Raw genomic sequence first — 14277 nt, 5'->3', positions numbered from 1 at the left:
AATGAACCAAAGGCATATACAAAAATTGCATGTTGTTTATACAAACAGCTCCTCAGCTTTTTTGTGGTACACATGGAGCAGTGCTGCCAAAGTTTAAAGCCTTGAGGCTTTTAAAAGGTTTTCCATTAATTCTGTTCTCTCTTTCAATGTCTTGTGGAGTCTGTCCTTACCTTAGAGATGGTGCCATTTCCAGTTACAAACTTTAGGACTGAGGAGGAAGGCTGGTAAAACCAATGAAGTCAGCTCTTAGAGCTTTGAGAGGGCACGCAAGAGAGTGGGGGCCGCTCCTTCACTGCTCCTTAAATCTGAAGAATCATGGACTGTTTCAGCTCCAGGAAAACATCAGTATCTTCACAGAATCATAAAATACCAGGTTGGAAGGGACCTCAAGGATCATCTGGTCCAAACTTTCTTGGCAAAAGCAGTCTAGACAAGACAGCCCAGCACCCTGTCCAGCTGGACGTTAGAAGTGTCCAGTTTTGGGGAATCCACTGCTTTCTTGAGGGGATTATTCCAATGGTTGATTGTTCTCACTGTGAAAAATGTTCCTTTTGTGCCCAGTTGGAATCTCCCCAGGAGTGACTTGTACCCATTACCTCTTGTGTTTTCCATATGACTCCTTGTAAAAAGAGAATCTCCATCTTCTTTGTAGCCACACTGTAAATCCTGGAACATGGTGATAGTCTCCCCTGAGCCTTCTTTCCTCAAGGCTGAACAAACCCAACTCTCAGCCTTTCCTCACGTGGCACACGTGGCCCTTCTCAGGACCCTCTCCATCCTGTCCACTCCTCCTTGCATAGCGAGGACCAAAACCAAACACAGTATTCCAAGTGTGGCCTGACAAGCGCTGAGTAGAGCAGGACAATGACTTCTTTATCTCTGCTGGTGGTGTCCTTGTTGATGCAACCCAGCATCCCAGGGGCTTGCTTTGCTTCAGCAGCACACTGCTCACTCATGCTGAACTTGTTCTCAGGACCCCCAGGTCCATTTCCACTGAACTGCTCCCTAGCCACGTAGATCCCAGCCTATGCTGCACTCCAGGATTACGTTCTCCCAGGTGCAAGATCTTACTCTTGTCCTGGTTGAATTTCATAAGGTTCTTATCAGGCCACTCTTTCGGCCTATCCAGGCCTTCCTGCAATCTGTCTCTCTGGAAGTGTCCACTTCCCCTCTCAGTTTGATTTCATTGTCAGACTTCATCAGAATACACTTGACCCCATCTTCCAGATCACTTTTGAAGATACTAAACAGTGCTGGGCCCAGTATTGATCCCTGGGGGGATGTGAGCATGTGTGACAGGCTTCCAGTCTGAAAAGAAGCCCTTTCCCACCCCGCTCTGTGTGCAGCCCATCAGAGGGTTCCCCACCCACCACATGGGCCACCACAGGAGGCAGCTGTGGAAAACCATACTGAAAACCTTGGAAAAATCCAGGTAGACAATGTCCACCACTCACTCCACATCAACAGAGGAGGTTACTTGGGTAACCTGCAAGTCCAGCACTGCAGTTATGTGTGCAGACAAGATTAGTCCATTAAGATGAGAGCGTGGAGTTCTTCCCACTAAAAAGAAAAACAATCAAAACCTGAATTTTGGATGCATCATTCAAGCTGCAATACCAAAGCACTTTCAAGTAGACTGTAGTAAGAAACTTATTATCTTTGGGGCAGCAGGGAGTGAGGGACAGTTAATAAAAGCTCTTGCTTCCTTCTTTGTAGAGAATCTCAAAAATACAATTCATATGCACCCTAGAGGTCCCTACTGGAGGAAGCAGACGAGGGTTGGGTTTGCCACCTTTTGCTGGAGGGGAGAGTTTGTTACTCCATAAAGCAGGGACTGAGGTAAGACTCATAATTCCTATGAAAACCTGCTTCTGTGGTACTGGAGCCTCTTCTGTTCTTCATGGCTCTTTTTTTCGTGCCCTGGAAAATAAAAGAAGTTAATCCAACTATGCATGAGAATATTTTAAAGGGTTCTTGGCAACTTTTTTGCCATATTCCTCTTTTCTCCTAATTTAAAAAATATGATTTGGGGACTGGAGAAGGTGCTACGGAGCTGCTATTGCCAGTACACACCTCGAACCCAGTGCCACCAAGACAGGGAACTGCACCAGGTACTTCTTTGGTCTGTGCAATATCAACTTTCATTAGCCTCTACAGTAATGTGAGAAAGATTAAAGCAATCTTTTGTAGTCTCTCTTTTGAAAGGATTGAATCTCTTCCAGTACTGCAGTGATGTTTTTCAAAACATACAAAGTTCAACAGGATGAATTAGTACATTAAGACAAGAGCATGGAGTTCTTCCCATTAAAAAGGAAAACAATCAAAACCTAAAGTTTGGACTCATTATTCAAGATGCATTACCAATGCAGTTTAAAGTAGACTACAGCAAGAAGAATAACATTCCTCTCCTTTGTTGTGGCACACCTCCAATTGCATATTAAGCTGGTGGGCTTGTAAAAAGCAGACTTTCCACATAGATGCACATCCCATGTAATTCACTGTGTGAGGCTGAATCTTCTGATTAACTTAGCCCTATTGATCAATGGTCATCTCTCTTGCCATTCCTCATTATCTGTTACTCTCCCAGGGATGTTCATCTGCCAAAGTAGCCATCAGGAAGCAAAATACTGCTGAAGTGCTGCAAAATGTCTTGGGCTTTTGTTCTTAACTTCAGCCCAGACCACAGAGGAGGAAACCTTTCAATGGGGTTGAGGGGACTTCCTGTAGATCTTAAGGACAACCAAGTCTTATGCTGGATGGAGTAATTTCTCCAGTACTTCTTGGTTTCCGCTTCCCAAAAAAAGTCCCCATACTGTCCTACATCTCTAGAAATGATGCAAAGTTTAGGTAATGGATAAGGCTCTACAGCTAAGTATGGAGCCTTCTTGTCTGCCCAGATAACAGAAGATACTGTCAAGAATCACAAGTGCAGTACAAATGAAATGGCACTGGCAAAAGGGGACACCTAAGCACTCAGTCCACAATACTCTGCCTATTCTGATCAGGTATTTAGCACAATTCCCATTCAAAAATAATTCATGCTGATCATCTGGATCAGCATCACTGTTGATGTTCTGCATACTCCATTCAGTCATTAACTCCTTCAAGGTTGTTTAACCAAGCTAATAATATGCAGAAAAGGTTTTGATTTACAGGGCTATCTTCTCAATACAGACCATTTTAAGGTTCATGTTAACTTATAGAATGTGGCTCCAAGTGAGATAAAAACTCCAGGTCGTGAATACTGTAAATAGAGCTCTGCATGCTGATGAGTTGGGCTTCTGCCATTAGGAGCCAAATAAACGCAGATGAATCAGCATATGCTGTACTACTGAGCTATCTACATCTCCCACAGTGATGCTATTGACTCCTATTTAATCAGAGAAGATGACTACTGAAAGGAGATAAAAAAGTAAAAAGGGCAGCTGTGAGCTGGCATCAAATTTAGAAGCTGTTGCATTTCAGCTGGGAGGCTGGGAAGGTGTGCTGGACAGAGGCTGCCATTTCCTTTAAGATTACACAGAATTTATGACTATTGAATTTGTACTGTGGAGTCCAGTTTGTTTTTTCTCTGGCCTTGCACACAGCTCTGCTTGGAATGCAAAGGCTAACCCTTCTTTTCTCGGTTGAAAATCCTGGGGGCTTGCCACTGAGCTGGAGCAGAAGTGTGGCTGTGGATGGCTGTGGATGGGCTGTGGGAGCAGAAGTGGAGTGGGGCAGATGGAGACATGGTGTGTGAAAGCAGGAGGAGAGTGCAGGGGCAGCAGTGGGGAGAGAGCTTCATGGCTGTGGAGAGTCCCGCAGAGCAGGTGCCAGAGGGAACACATGAGCCACCTAAGGCGTGTTCCTCCAGGTCCCTGCAGGAAGACTCAATGCTTCCCACCCATATGGTGCCTGAGCTAACATTAGAAGCATTCAGCTTGAGTGAAGTACCAGCTCAGGGAAAGGCAAGGCTGCTCCTAACAAATGTGAAACTCTTTATCCACATGCCCCCACATGCCATCTGCCCAGTTCATCACCCATGCAAGGGGAAGCTGGAAGAAGTTCCAGGGTGAATAGCCTTGTGAAAGCAGAGGGAACAGAGGGGAGACTGTTTCCCAGACTGTCCACATTTGCCCTGGTGTCCATGTTTTCTGCAACACCCATAGTGACACTATTTATCAAAGATTGGTTTTCTGCTATGGTGGCAAATAGTTTGGTCTGTAAGTGGAGCTACAACAGGCAGTGTGAATGGCCAGAAATCTTGGCTGTGTACATCTGCTAGGCAGAAATGCAATTGCCTTGGATGAATAAAGATGAAGTGGTCTTTACCACAGTGCACAGACTTGTTATTTTCCAGCTGTGAGTCTTTCTTTGCATCTTTTGCCCCACTGTTTTTTTTTTTTACCTGCTTACCTCAGGGCTCTGAGGGAAAAATTTCCCTTCTCAAAACATTTGCTCATGACTTGGTGCTGTTTCCAAGCACAGGTTCAGGGAAGTCAGTTCTGTTCTTTTCTCCTTTCAGAACAAAGAACTGAGACCAAACAGATTGAGCACCATGCCACAGCCTCCACTGGACTGTCAGTGCACATGCTGGGTTGGAAGCAGAGGTGGGATGTCCTTAACTCCACAGGATACATCAGGTTTTCCCTAGGGCTGCAGGAGACAGCATTTCCCCTCTCAGGCAGGCACTGCAGTGTAATGGGCTGTGATAAAAGCTGGATTGTGGTGAAAGCTGTCAAGGTGCAGCACAGGAGCTCTTACACTCCCGGTAGCTGGAGTGAATTGCTTCCAGTCAGCTGGCTGAGGTTCACATTGTGGTGGTTTCCTTCTGGAGGCAACTTATCCCTGCATCAGAAATGGTTTTGCTCTTTAATAGAAGTACTACAGCAACTGTATCACAAGAAGAAATGGCCTGCCCTCTCCTCTTGTCACTGGTGTGGGCCATTTTTGACTCCAAGGCAATTTGTGTGTTTGCTGTTGGATGTGGATAATAGTTTGCATTTCCAATCAGGCTGCTGTACTATCTATAAAGTTCTACTCCTCTGGTCAAAACTGGAACAAACTTCTGGATGTAAGAAAGCAAGTTCTGTCTCCAATGACAGAAAAAACCCCATCCAATGGTTTGTCCTGATTGAAGCCATTCTGAATGTGCTGGGTCCTTGCAAAGATGAGTCTCTTCCACAAGTGACTGGATAGGAGACATTGCTGGAAGGAAGCTTAGAGATCACTGCCCGGGGGGCTGATCCGATAACTGAAAAAGCAGGGTTTCCCTGTATTTTAGTCTCAAAATTCAGGACATGCAGACATCAGACAGCAGGAAGAGGAAAGCAATCAGGTGATAACACAATCCATGTTATCCAAAGAAACTGAACAACTGAAATTCTGTTTGTAAATAATGCAAATTATGTTATGCCAAAACATCAGCTGGAATCAGAGCCCTTATGAAAAGCTAAGTTTTGTGGGAGAATATCCCCAATGTTGTCTGTCTCTCCAGGCTATGGAAGAGACCCTGGTCCCTACTGCAAGATTTCCTTTTCCTGCTGTCTGGATGTATTTACCTCTTTCTTGCTGTAACCTTGATCTGTATTTGTACTCCAGATGGGGCACGTCAGAGAGGAAGATGAACAGATGTGCAGTAATGCTGAGGCTTTTTGCCAAGGAGGAAGACGGCCTTTCAAAACCTGGTGGGTACTCATTCATAAATTGATGCTGTTGCATTAATGAACAAATTCCAGTTAAGTCTTCAACGGCTTCAAAAAATCATTAATTGTAGCACAGTACAGAGAAAAAAAGCAAAAACCCTGAGTACATGACCAAAAAAATAAGAGAAGCAAAAAAGTTAAAATGGAGCTGAATTAAATAAATTACACCCACTTGAGAACCAGTCACCAATTCCATATCTGGAATATGCTGAAGTGGCTATATTTCATATTTTTCTGAAGCATTTGGTTAGTTTATGAGAATAGCTCACCTGCTTCTTCAATGGACTTTTAAAATGTTAAGTAACTACTCTGTAAATACTAACCTCTAAAAGTCCATTGAGATTCCTTTATTGCAGTCTGCAAATTTTACACGTTCGGTATGCAGAGGTCTTGGACTGCACAAAACCTTTTCCCCTTACCATACTACTTTATTCTTTTCCTCCAAACCCTTTAAGCTGTGCTGCAGATTTCATTTTTTGCTCTGATAACCTTGAGAGGTGCTCTTAGGTGACTAATGAATTATAACAGGGAAGATAAAGATGTATATATTCAGAACTCTCAAGAGATTCCCTCTGAGATAGTATCTAATAGGAATGAATGCCTTGGTCACACAAGCAGACCCCACAAGCATTTGAGATACAACTGGTACACAGTAAAACCCTGAGAAGCAAAGATTTATTAAAGGTGCATGAAAGGTCTTAGCAGGAATGGAATGCTAAGGAGGGAAGAAAGCCCATAAACTGCTCTCATAATGTTGTTTTTACACAAAAACACTGAGAGGGATCTGATTAAGTACATCAAGGCAACTACTTACAACATTTTTTTTTGGTGTGAAGATTTGAAAGACCTGTGGTAAAACTGTTCATAAGAGCTGCTGATCATGTGGGCAGGTGGGGCACAGTTTACCTGGATGCTCCTGTGACATGATTTAATGCATTTGTATGACCTTTGGCCATTTCTTGCACTTGCCACTGGACATCAACCAACCTAGCGAGTCAGAAGGGGATTATTTCCCCACAGTCAGTGAGCCAGGAAAATATTACACAGAATAATAAGAGGATTTATTTATTCTCTCTGCTTGGCTGATTTGCTGTTAATACCTGCTGCTGTCACAGACAGGCATATAAATGGGCTTGGAAGTTCAGGAGCCTTCATGCTGGAAAGCCTCGCTCAGGTGAGCATGGGAGCTGTGATCTGCTCCTGCTGACACAAACTCCAGGAAGACAAATGTGTAAAAAGTTATTTTTCTATCAGAGTTCCTTTGGCTGTTTTTCTAGAGTTACCAAGGGACTTATTTTGCTTTACTCAGAGCTCAAATTCCTGATTGAGGGCTGGTGTCAAGGAACAAAGCACATATTTGGGGCTACTCTACTGAACCCTGAGAGCTCCTAGCCAGCTTAAGATGACCCAGAAACAAGAGGAACAGCAGAAGAACAAGGACACACTGCAAGAGTATCTAACCATGGAAAGAACAGGTGGATTTCCAAATGATTCCATGCTTTGTGGCTTCTGAGTCTGGGTGATCTTGCTGCTGGGACATGATAAATGTTCAAGGTGGGCTGACTGCAGTTTCTGGCACTGATTCCTGACCCTGAGTAATTTCAGAATGCACGTACAGCTTTGGCTGTAATCCTGCCCAAAGTACCTCAGCTATTCTTAATGGCAGTGCTGGGATCGCTTATTGGAGCTATGCCACAGTACAGAAAAAAATGGATGATTCATGGGGCCAAAAGACCAAGTCATTTAAAATAAAACTTCAAAGGCATCTGGCTTATTTCTATATTTAGCTGCATTGTAACAAGAATTTGAACAGCTGGCCTATTAATTAAGAAAAGGGCACCCTCCTGCAAGCACTTAAACCTTCAAGTCAGTTCTGGTCAGCTATCTGAAAAGCATCTGCCCTCAGGATACAAGTCTCTGCTTCAGATTACAACTCAATAGAAGTGCCCAGATCCTGGGCAACGAGAGATGTTGCATTAGATCCTGCTGATTAATTCCTGATAGCCCTTGCTAGAGAACTGTGCGGGCACAGCAGAGCCTCCTAATCCTGTGCTCTGTAAATGGCATGGGACTGTGCCATGATTGTACTGCTCCTGCCCTCTCCTATAAAAGGCCATTTTTCTGTCAGGAACTGTGTTGCAGAAAGAACCACGATGGCTTTAGGTGGCAAAGAGTCAAGGACAAGCCTAAGCATAACGTGCTCTCTCATGCAGCTATGTCAGGCACGGCTGAGTTCAGCGGACAAGGAAGGAAACCAAGACAGACTCTACAATGAATTATGGGGCTTCTACCGACACCTGTTGGCCAAACTCTAAAATATCCGCGGGTGATGGACACAGCTCCGCACCTCACAGGTCACTCTTCCCCTCTCTGTGGGACAATGAACCTTCCACTGGCCGGAAAGCAGAGGCAACTGCCACATGTCCTGTACTGAAGAGGAAGAAAGACAACGCCATTTACCAGTCATTTACTTGGATGTGGGATCAACATAACACATTATTAGAGTAAAAGTAACAGTCTGGGTTTATTGCTGGCTTATGGCCAGTTTAAAGTAGTATCAGTTGGTAATTCTTAGCACTTAGTGGGAAAAAACCCCTTGGAACAATTCTTCATTTTGAAATGCCGTATTTTGAAAGCCTGCACAGTATAGTTTAGTTAAAATATGGCAACTTGAATGGCAGGATCTACTGAAACACCGTGATGGCAAGGAATTAAGTAAACTAGGTATGACTGCTCCTATGAAAGATGTCAGAAAATATCTGGATTTTGGAACACTTCAGCGAATATTTTAACAAGATTTTCAGTGCATATATCGTGAGCAAACACACAGCTGCCCTACCTGTTAAGGCATTACTGTTAGTGCAGCAGAACAGTGAAAGGCCAAATGCAGATCTTGCCTAGGAAAGCCAGGCTGCTTTCCTGTCTGAAAAGTGCAGAAATTCAAGGGTGGAAAGCTACCCAAGCCAGAAAAAGAGAAGCCAATGTATCTGTAGATGACTGTATAAACCTTGCAAACCATTAACAGCATTGGCAGGGGTAGGAAATGTGAAATTGTTTTTGCATGGGGGAATTTGGTTGAGGTGGAGCAATGCAAGGCAAATTGGCCCTGAGGTTTACAAACATGCCCTCTTTTCTAGCTTAAAAGAGCCACAAATAACAGAGGAAGCTGAGGCATGGACAGCACACTTGGGCTTCAGCTGGTGTTGAGGGCTGCACCTCCCTGTGTTGCAGAGCCTGATGTGAGTGTGCTGCAGAGGCCAAAAGCTCTGGAGCACTGCAGCCCATGTGACACAGGGAGTATGCTCAGGAAAACTCCTTCCACTCCAGCTTGCTGGAAAATGTCCCCAGAGCTGAAGAACAGGTTATCCTGGTGCACTGCTCTTACGAATCTGATGTGCTTAGTTTACCCATTTGTTATTGAAATGCAACCTCTGTTGGTCTTGTGACTATTTACTGAGCCACTCAGTTTTGTAAACTTCTAGCTGGGTCTTCCTGGCATCCTTTAATTATTAAATAAATTTCTCATTGAGCTGGCAGAATAAACAAAGAAGTGTTCCAAGGAGAAGTGTATCTTGCTACAAATTTCATTTTGTAAAACATCACGTTATTCTTTGTGGCCTCTAGAGCTCATACAAAATGTAAAGATTTTCCTTTTCCCCTTCTGTAATCAATAGAGTTGCTGCTGCTAAGTCTGTTATTCAGGTTATTGATTGCCAGTCATTCCTACCTGGACCTGTTTCCTGAAGATCCTTCAGGAAAGGAATATTAAGATATGAGGTTATCTGATGGTGTGAACATGCAGTTCTTCTGAGTCCTGGTACACGATCCCTTTTGCCTATTAACATGATGCAGGAGGAGCAAGCCTCTTACTTTCACATGAAAGGTTATGGAATTTATCACTGTAAATTGCTGGCAAAAAAATTAAGTTGAATACATAAATACAGTAAAGTGAAAAACAAATAAGATACCAACACAACAAGTGTAAGGAATGACAGAAAATATGTCTCAATGTTAGATGGCCCTTTTCCTTGCATCAGAGAACTGTTTGAAGACATGCATGTTTGGTAATGCCATTATTAAAAAAACTTGCTTACGGATCGCTTTTTGCCTTTGGGAAGAGTCAACACCAGGAAGTACTTTCAGAGTGATTCTGATTCCCCTCCTGGCCCAGCTAGGATTTATCGCTCTGCCTTTCAGTCTGGTACACTAAATGTGCAGAAATCCTTAACATAAAACCAGTTAGTTATAGGTGTCCTGTCACCACTTTTATCACTCCTGAAGTGCCTGGCTGCTACATCTTACACAGTTTAGGATGCAGTGGGAGACAAGAGAAATTTGCTCTGGGTCAGAAGTGCCTTTAGATAGTCATCTTAACTATCCAGGCTCTGCCAGCTGCTGAGGATTTGATGATACTCTGGTGACTGCTATTCTGCAGCTGCAGCACGATAGACTGCTGGATTAAAGTAATTAAACATTAAGATTCAAGGTGTTTAGGATGTATTTTTAGTTTTCAGTCAGATGTGTCCTAAAGCTTATCTATTGCCTCCCATCCACTGTAGGTCATGATAGTATAAACCCACTTGAATCTCTGCAGTGCAGTGTCCCACCAGCAGCACTAAGCCAACAGAGGGGAGGAAGATGCCCAAAGCCCTGAGCAGATGAAGCCCATTAGCACAGGATGTCTCAGTTTTAATAGGTCAAAAGTAACTCTTAAGAGTTGCAGTGGAGAATCTCCCTGAGATGCCCCTCAAGCATCAGATGTTAGCTGGGCAGCAGTCCAACACCTTTACATGTCACCTTTACATGTCATGTTTGCCTTGAAGAAACCAATTAGGGATTAATAGTGTACTCCTAAAGGCGCTGCTTACTTTAAATACTTCTTGACTTGCAGTTTCAGCATAATTAGCTGTTCATTTGTTTTACATTTCTGAGTCTCCTGTGTCTCTGCCATGCTACATCCCACATGCTAATCTCTCTTTCTGAGCAAGATAACAGGTACATGCTTTTCCCTCTAGTAGCATTTGGGTTGATTTTAGGTAACTTCAGTGTACAAAACAGAAGAACTACTTCCAAAAGGAGATGGTAGAGGTACCGATGTGTTCCACCAGCTTCACCAGTTCTTTCATTCTGCTGCTTCTTTCTGCAGTGCCTGATGCAGCACTGGGATCACTTCAATACCCAGCTGTTAATGGATGGACAGGCAGGCAGAACCCCAGCCTTGACCAAAATGGGGTACCTTTGCTGTGCTTCCTGCCAGCCTTCCTACAATGAATGCACCACTTGAGAAGGGATCATCTGCTCTGGGAGCAGCATGCCCACTGAATTACAATCATTCCAGGAAATTCTTGCTTCAGAGTACCCACTATACCCAGAGACAGTCTCAGATCTACTTGGTTGCTTCTAGACTTTACTTTCTTCTCATCCTAAGAGCCAGAAAATACAAGGTTAGAGGAGGGGAGCACAAGTGCAAGGCTGGATTACAGCTGGAAACATAGCTGCCTGATAGGAACAACTAGAAAACAAAACATTCCCTCAGGAAACAAAAAATTGCCTTCAGCTATCCTTTGTACAGGGATGTAAAAGACTAAATGCTGAGAAGTGTGTTCAATAAAAATACTCTCAAATACTTTGACATAGCTGGAATTACCTACAAGCTGTGCAGACTGTAGCACTGTCGCTGAACCCTGCTGACAATCCCCATACTTGTTTCAGCCACCCTGTGCCAGCAATGCTCTCCCAGGACCTACATGAAGATATTAATAGCAATTAATCTCACAGAAGCCTGGTGCTAATCTTAACTCATGGTAGTGGTGAGCTTTGCAGTCTCACCCTACCTCTGTTCGGCATGGATGCGCTCTTACCAGGCTTTATTTATTTTCAGTTAACACAATTCTGGGAAACGCTTTCCTGCGCCCTCTGCTGGTTTTCCAAGGCACCCATTTTCACCAGATTATTACAACTTCCTGTAAAATACCAGTAGGTTCCCATACCTCTCTTCGATTTCCTTCTGACTAAACCGCAGCAAGATATATAGGACAGAATCACAGGTGCAAATTATACCAGTTACTTCCTTCTGCTTCCCTGTGACCAGAAAAATGACTACCGATTTTCATGTTTACTTACTGGTATCCTGTCTGAACTAGACCGTTCAGGAAATTCAGGCAATCCCCATCTTTTCATAAACTGCAGGCTTCTTTGAGCAAGTCTGCACAGAGAACAGGAGATTCCTTTGGCTCCCTTTCGTGTTGAGGAGAGTGGCAAACTCCATGCACCTTCAGCCTGAACCTTATGGCCCCAAAGTAATTTGTCAGTGGATCAATTATGTCCCTGTATTTCTGCCTTCACTGGCAAGACTCCTTAAACACCACTAAGATTTTAGCAATTGTACTAGGTTATTCCCAAGACTCTTCCAGAATAATTCTTTAGTCCTTAATGTAAGTTTTGTATATTCCATGAGTGTTTTCTAAAAGCTCAAGACTGCATACTGCTCTGATGCTCACTGGTGACATATTCTGGTATTCAAAGCCAGTTCTGCAGGTTTCGATATTTAGGTTAGTAAGTCTTAACCCTTCTATTTCTGCATTTTTGTGGCATTTTATTTTGCCCTATGTGTAAAGGCAATCTAACTTATCCATAAACATAAGACCTTTAATAGTATTCTCTAACTTCAAAGAAAACTGTATGAGCAGTTCCCCATGGCCAGATGTTGAGACTTGTCAAATACAAGCAGGGAGGGTATACCCTCAGTGCTAGAAATCCATACCATAATCACAGGCTGGGCCAGGTCACAACTGGAATAAGGGATATGGCATCTAAAGAATCATAGCTTGAGTCACATAGCTGATACCAGGCATCTCACTCCCAACTTTGAGAATGAATAACCCAGAGTGAACCCTCTAGAATAAATTCAAATTATGTGCGCTAGATCCAGCTAGGGATATAAAATGGCAATAACTCTACCTTGTCAGGAAAAAGGAGGTACTCATTAATTTAACCAGCTTTAGTTTAAGGTTTTGGATGTGAACACAGCCTTTCTTGAAAATTCTCTCTGCTCTGGTTTTCCCTTTGCTCAAACCTGCACCTATTTTAAATGTATTAGCCAGTTTACTTACTAAATGCTGTGCCAAACCTGTAGCCTCCATTACTGCTCAAGCTTGCTCCTTCTCAGAAAAAGCAGGAACAGCAAAAAAACTTCCAAGGCAGTAGGAAAAAAACCAAAAAAACCAAAAACGACTAATATGCAAAACACCAGACAAATCCACAAAACAAAAACCCCCACACAGCATGCACCTCCACTGTGAAATTATCACTTTCGTAAGAGTCCCATAAACACACTGCTCTCTTCGAAGTGCTGACATGACAAAGGGGCTGCTTCTTCTGAACGTACCTCTTAGGGAGACTAGAGAACTGCTTCAAGAAGTTGATGCCTTAGGTTTTAACTTTTATATTTTTCAAATCCTGTACTGCCTAGTATGTAACTGAAGTTTTGTGTGGCCTGTTAGCTGCTGTTCTCTCATGCTGGTTAGACATAACAAGCTTTATGGGTTGCTTTTCAAAGACACCAGGCTCCAAAATGTGTAAACTAAAGCCTAGAGAAGGGGGGGCAAACTTGGGGTAATTACATCATTAACCAAAGTTATAATTGGAGAATTAGCCCTGATATGTAAATGGACCAAACGTAGCAAGTGTGAAGAACCCGTGACCCAGGGTCCACCTTGGGTGTAGCCTTTTGACTGCCCAGCATGTACCTTTGAAGGCCCTTCAAATAAATACCTCCTTTTATTCTCTTACTCTTGTCTAGTCTCTGTTTTTAGGTGGCCACCTCAAGGTATCAAAATCAAAATACAGTGTTAGCAGACAAAGTCTCTCCCTACTATCCTCAGTGATACCACGCACACTCCATTCACAAGAAAGAAAACTTGTATCAAAGTCATGCCAGTGAAAGCCACTACTCGGGAATCCAGCAATTCTAAATGCAGAAGTGAAACCTGGCTGTAGCCAGCTGCCTTCCCAATGAACTGTCAGGCAAGGAAACAGCCATGTTCCTGTGGCACATGCTCAGCGTCCAGCACACTACGACTCAGGGCGTCACAAACCAGCCCACAGCTCTGTGTGGAAGTGCCCACCTCCTTACAGGAAGGTCAGAACTGGTAAAGTCATGGAAATCTTTAATGTCTACACCAGCAGGACCAACACAGCACTGCTTCCTCAGCTCTTTAACACACAGCTTTTCTCTGCACCAGCCTGTTCTAGCTAACACCTGTCTTGGGTCACTGCACGATGGTAACCAAACACCAGTACTCAGTGGGAACAACAAAAGCCGTCATCTTCCAAGTTTTATGCGGGAAATCTGAAATTTTGATTGACACTCATCTAAATGTTATGATAATTTTGAGCACTTTTTAGAAAATGAGAATTTATTAAGTTCAACGTAAAACAACTACACTGCAAATTATTAATCCAGCCCCGAGCTGGAGCATTAGGCAAGTACAGTCAGCTTCTGAGGACAGTATTAATCCTGGAGTTACGTTTTCCATCAGTGCATTTCTTCAAACAATTACTTAACCTTCCATGAATCTCTGCTCTCAAATTT

This window comes from Corvus cornix, chromosome 2 (genome assembly GCF_000738735.6).
Source record: "Corvus cornix cornix isolate S_Up_H32 chromosome 2, ASM73873v5, whole genome shotgun sequence".
NCBI classification, from domain to species: domain Eukaryota; kingdom Metazoa; phylum Chordata; class Aves; order Passeriformes; family Corvidae; genus Corvus; species Corvus cornix.
This window is presented reverse-complemented; position numbering follows the sequence as displayed.